Raw genomic sequence first — 6,000 nt, forward strand, 5'->3', positions numbered from 1 at the left:
GACAGGCTATCTTTCAGAGTGAGAGACATAAGGACACACTCACGGGCCAACTAAGGACACTGTGAGTCGGAGGCTGTGATTTAGCACATAGTGATAGAAGATCAGTCTTTCGTGGGTATCACATTTTATTATTTTTGTACCACATCAGATTCCATGAATCCATTTGGTTTCATTTGGAAATCGATGTCCATTCCAGAAGAGCAAGCCCAGCATGGGCTTGGAGCTGAGCGCAGAGTCCTTTGTGCTGTTGTTGACTCTGGATGTGTGGCAGTGGGTAGGCCCCGTGCAGAACAACAGGGTTTTCTTTCCAGGTTCTGAGAAGGAGCTGGAGCTTGGAGCATTGGGGCGCTTTCTCACAAATCCATGCACGCCTTGATGCTCAGGAACTATCCTGGCGAAGTTGGAGGAAAGCATTTAGACCAACACATAGCACGGAGGGTATCAAATAGAGAACTGTTAGTTTTGCCTTCTGCTGCAAGTATTCATATTGATTCCACTTGTTGCAGCTTTAAAAAAGGTTCTTGGGGGCTGGGAAGGTGGCTCAGTGGTGGAGTGCTTGCCTTGAGCTGAAGAGCTGAGGGACAGCGCCCAGGCCCAGAGTTCAGGCCTCACGACCGCCCCCCCCAAAAAAAAGGGTTCTTGGAAGTGTGCCATAAAAGCACAACAGGAACGCACCCTTTTTCCATCACACATGCTTTCATAATTTTTAATTATTATAAAGGTTATGTGCAGAGGGTTACAGTTACACAGGTAATGAGCACGTTTCTTTTGCACAGTGTCACCCCTTCCCTCCACCACAGTTGTGCAGTTATTGTGAGATACCGGGAGTTCTTTTCACATTGGGATGTCAAGTTCCTATGATGATGTGTAGAAAGATATATTACATATTGCTTTTGCTTTTTGAGTGTCCAACAGCAGTTATGTAAGACATGACTGTCTGCTCTTTTTTCTGCTTTTTAGTTCTTTTCTTTCTGTTCCAAGTTCAGGCAATTCCTTAGATGTCTTATGTTGTATCTGCAATGGAGTTCTGAACCAAGGCCTCATGCTCTTACTTGACTTTTTCTCTCAAGGCTTGTTAACTGGAGATGAGCCTCTCAGCTTTATATGTCTGAGCTGGCTTTTATTTGAGATCCTCAGGTCTCAGTCTCCCGAGTAGCTGCGACTACAGGTGTGAGACACCAGTGCCCGGCCTCCATTTGACTTTTAAAAATATATGTTCAGAGAACAAACTGGTTGATTTCAGTTTTGGAAATGACTCAGCAGGTTAACCGTCTTTGAAAAGAACATGTGACCTATTATGTATTGAAATGCTCTGGATATGCCAGATTGAATTTGGTAGCTCTGTTGAGTCTTTATGATTGATTGTTTGCTTATTTTGTTAGGCTCTGAGGGAGAGGTTTAGGGTATCTGTTTAGCTCAGTTCCAGTACAGAATACTACAGATGGATTAAAGCATGAGTTTATTGTAGGTTTGGGATTAGAGTTAGGGTTCAGGCTAAGGGTTGGAGCTCAGGTTAGGATTAGAGTAAAGGTTCTGGTAAAGATTTGGTGTTAAGGTTAGGGTCAGGCTGGCCTTTCCTGCCTTAATCTCCCATGTACTAGGACTGTTGATGTGCACGATCACATCCAACTATTGCTTTAATTCAAAGAAAGAAAGGAAGGAAGGAAGGAAAGAAGGGAGGGAGGGAGGGACGGAGGGAGGAAGGAAGGAAGGAAGGAAGGAAGGAAGGAAGGAAGGAAGAAAGGAAGGAAGGAAGGAAGGAGGGAAGGAAGGAAGGAAGGGAGAAAAAGAAAAGAAAAGAAAAATAAAAGAAAGGAGGCACAACTGTGTGTTTCATTTAAATGGAAAATTGCACCCTTATATTCAGACCCTTGCTTGGGAGCCTGCCCCAAGGGGTGTGTGCTGGCACCAGTTACAGTGCCCAGAACATCCTGCAGCCTGCACTCAGACCTCCTTCAGGACATGGCGCTGCTGTATCACAGCTCCTGAAACTTGGCTATGAGAACTCAAGGCAGTGTGCCAGGCAGTCTGAGAGCGTCCACGCATTAGCGTGTGGACCAGGGTACTGGTAGACATGGCCATGATTGCTTGCCGCTGGAAGCTGGAAGTGTAGGTAGCTTAGCTCCTGCTGCTAAGCCATGGAGAGGAACAGGAGCCACTGTCCCACACATGCTATGCTGGCCAAATCCTTGACCAGGTTTCCACTGATAATGAACTCCTACATCTAGTTCCTGAAGGAATCTGGCTCCAGGCTGGAGGGCAGTTGGAGTGTGTGCACCCAGGGGGATGACAAGAAGCTCTGTGTGTACATGGTGCTACATGCTACATGCTACCGCACAGCCTCTCACAAGTCCTTTCCCTGTCATAAGTGGACCACAAGCTCAGCCACTTTCTGAACATGCACCTGTTCAGATCCCCCAGGATCTGGGCCATTGTGGCTGCTGCTGGAGGGCGCTGGGAGCACTGGAACCTCACCTGGCCCTTGTGACTGTCATCTGGATGACAGTGCAGCCAGCGAATCCTGTCCCCTCCGTGATCAGCTCAGTGGGGAGGTTTCAGACATAACTGCACAAAAGCAGGGATGGAAGGCGGCCAGCAGCTCTTAATAAGCAGGGCACCTACAAGTCCTCAAGTAACAGATGGGAGGATTATTTAGGAACTCCAATTGTCCAGAGCTCTAGAAGCTTGTAGGCCTGCCTGAGAGCCATTTGCCTTTTCTAAGACTATAGGCCCACCTCCAGTACTAAGTCTAATATTGCCTTTTAGGAAAAAGGAGGCAGGGGACGGTGGAAGGTGTTTCCATTTTTTTGTTTTGTTTTGTTGGGGGGGGGCTGTCCTGGGACTTGAACTCAAGGACTGAGAACTGTCCCTGAGCTTTTTGCTCAAGCTAGCACTTTACAACTTGAATCACCATTCCACTTCCAGCTTTTTAGTGGTTAATTGGAAATACTTTCCTGCCCCAGCTGGCTTTGAACTGTGATCCTCAGATCTCCTCCTCCTGAGGAGCTAGGCTAACAGACATGAGGCACCCATGCCTAGCTTCATTTTGGTTTTGTGAGGCTGGGACCACATTTACACTTGCTCCTCCCTCAGGGATGCTGTATGGAAGATGCTCCCTAGTGTGAGAAAAGCAATATTTTCTGTCCAGCCAATGTGCTTCTGTCTTGTGCATTTACGTTTTTTGGTGTTGATGTTTCTTGGAATTACTTGCATTTTTAATGCTTTCTGTGCTGCTTGTGACTAGCTAGCCGAGGGAGTCAGTGGGGAGGGAAATCTGTGTTGAAGAAGTTAAAATAATAGATGGTTGCTGTTAAAAAGGGAACTCTTTACAGAGGAGAGTTAGTGGGAGCTTTCCACTTACCTCATCGACCTCCTCTGTCCATCTCAGTTCCAGACAGATGGGATGAAAACAGCAAACCTTTGATAGGTGTTAAAGAACGGCCCCCTTTCTAATCTTGGTAATCAAACATGCTTAGAATATGAGCCTGACTCCCTGACAAGGAGAGTCAGTCTGGATTGGGATGAAAACCTAGCAAACTGCCCTGCCCAGCTCTGGGTAGAGAAATGGTATTGTACCCTTTTCCACAAAAGTTGCCTTGATGAAATCTCCTGTATCTCTTATGTGTTTATTCATTTCTGACACCAGAGAGTCGTGCATTTCTAACATCAGGATACATATAGTTGATAGAATTGCATACTTAAAAATGGCGAAGATGGAGAACTTTGTTACATGTGTCAAGGGACAAAATTTCAACAAATTGAGTTTAGAGATCAGCTTGACTTCTGTTGGTGAGCTCTGTGGGCTGGCAGCATCCATCTGAGAAGGGGGTTGGCACCAATGGTCAGCCTGTGGCCCTGTCCAGTGACAGCACTACTAAAGCTGAGTACCCATTACCTGACTTTTGTAACTGTAACCCCTCTGTACCCCACCTTTATTATAAAATTTAAATAAAGGTTGAGTGCTTGACTCCAGCCACTTTATATAACTGAAGCATGCGTGGCTGATCACCCTTGGTGGGTGATTGCCAGCTTCCTGGTTTGATTGCTTTTTGTAAAACTGAGATGTTTTTGAATATGGAGCTACTAGCATGAGTGACACAATTCTTCCTTGAGCGGTCTGCTGGAGTCTATTCAGGGTGTCATGCCAAAAAAAAAATGACCTGTATACTTTACTATAGTTTTTTTTAAATGCATGTGATACTCCCAAACTGTTGAGTTTTGCAGTTTATAAAGGTGAACTGTATGGTATGTGAGACATAGTTTTAAAACATTCTAAAAAAAAACTCAAAAGGGAAATAACCAAATTAACTTAATGGAATACTTTCCCTGATGATAGTATAAATGGCTAAGGAGTGCAAAAGCTTTGATAATCAAGACTTTATGAAAATTCGATCATATCAATAGTATGTGCTAAGAACAATTTTTACGATAAAATTAGTTTAAACAGATTTTGCAAAATACTTATTGTAGTACGCATCTGATTGAATAGATTGGAGGCTGACAAGCATAGCTAAATGGTGATGGCTCAGATGAAGGGAACTTGGAATCAGAAGGAACTCACCGTCCTGAGAGAGGTTTGTATCCCAGAGGCCTGGGAGGACGTCACACTGCTCACCTGTGGTCAGTGCACCTGACAGTCCTCAGGAACCTGGGAGGACGTCACACTGCTCACCTGTGGTCAGTGCATCCCGACAGTCCTCAGGAACCCGGGAAGATGTCACACTGCTCAGCTGTGGACAGTGCACCTGACAGTCCTCAGGGACCTGGGAGGACGTCACACTGCTCAGCTGTGGTCAGTGCACCTGACAGTCCTCAGGGACCTGGGAGGACGTCACCGCTGCTCACCTGTGGACAGTGCACCCCACAGTCCTCAGGCCTGCATGAGGAGGACGTCACACTGCTCAGCTGTGGACAGTGCACCTGACAGTCCTCAGGCCTGCATGAGGAGGACGTCACACTGCTCAGCTGTGGACAGTGCACCTGACAGTCCTCAGGCCTACATGAGGAGGAAGGCACTGGGCCTGGCTCCTGGAGTTCCTGAGCCGAGGACATGTTGAGGCAGGCGTCAGGGTGGACAGTTTTCTGTCTGCTTGCCCCAGGAGGGCTGGATCCCTTTCTCCCGCCAGGCTGCTCCTCCAGAGACAGAGGGAGGCAGCAGTGACTGTGTGCTTTAGGCGGCTGTGGGGTGCCGTCCCCCTCTGTCCCCAGAAACACACAGAACCCCAGCTCATTCCAGGTCTGTGCCCAGCAGAGCCCAGACACCCTGCAGAGGGCTGCTTGTGAGGAAGCTGGCCACAGTCAGAGGACTGAGCACTCTCAGGGCATTTGCCTCTTGCCCATTCTGGGCAGGTAGCAGGCTGTCCTGAAAGTTCTAGAATGCTGACTTGGCCAACTGCTTCAAGTGCACATTGAGAAAAGTGGATAAAAGCCTGTTGCTGGCTGTTGCTGGGCCTGGGCCTCCTGAGAAGGGTCGCTCCACACTGGTCAGAGGCCCTCATGTGGATGGCACAGGAGGCCCCTGGTCAGTCCAGTGGGGAGGAGTTCCTAACCTTAGCATCCTGACACCCGGCCTCTTTTGTCCCTTTCCTCCTTGTGGTTTTGCCCCAGGCCTCTCCGAGAAGGATGTGGATACACAGCCTGTTCCACCCTCCCCCCTGTAAAGGGCCAGCCTGGGCTCAGTGGACACGGGCAAGATGCCATGACCAGCTGGAACAGCTTCTTCATGTACCTTCCTGAGTCACTTTCCCCACTGAGCTTACAAGGGACGTCTTGGCTGTTCCAAGTACAGATGACCCAAGCGCCAATATCCTGCAGATACAACATCAGCAGCCTAGAGGCTCACCAGCTTCAGAACGTTAGACCTGAGGGGAACACTTGTGTGATATTTCCGTAGTGTGGCTCTGACACACTACTGCAGACTGGGTGGTTTGGAGATCTGTGTTCACAGCTCTGAAGTCCAGCAGCATGGAATCACTGTCTTCTGGGCCACATTCCCTCAGG

This window comes from Dipodomys merriami, unplaced genomic scaffold, assembly GCF_024711535.1.
Source record: "Dipodomys merriami isolate MVZ:Mamm:240054 unplaced genomic scaffold, mDipMer1.0.p SCAF_2, whole genome shotgun sequence".
NCBI lineage: Eukaryota > Metazoa > Chordata > Mammalia > Rodentia > Heteromyidae > Dipodomys > Dipodomys merriami.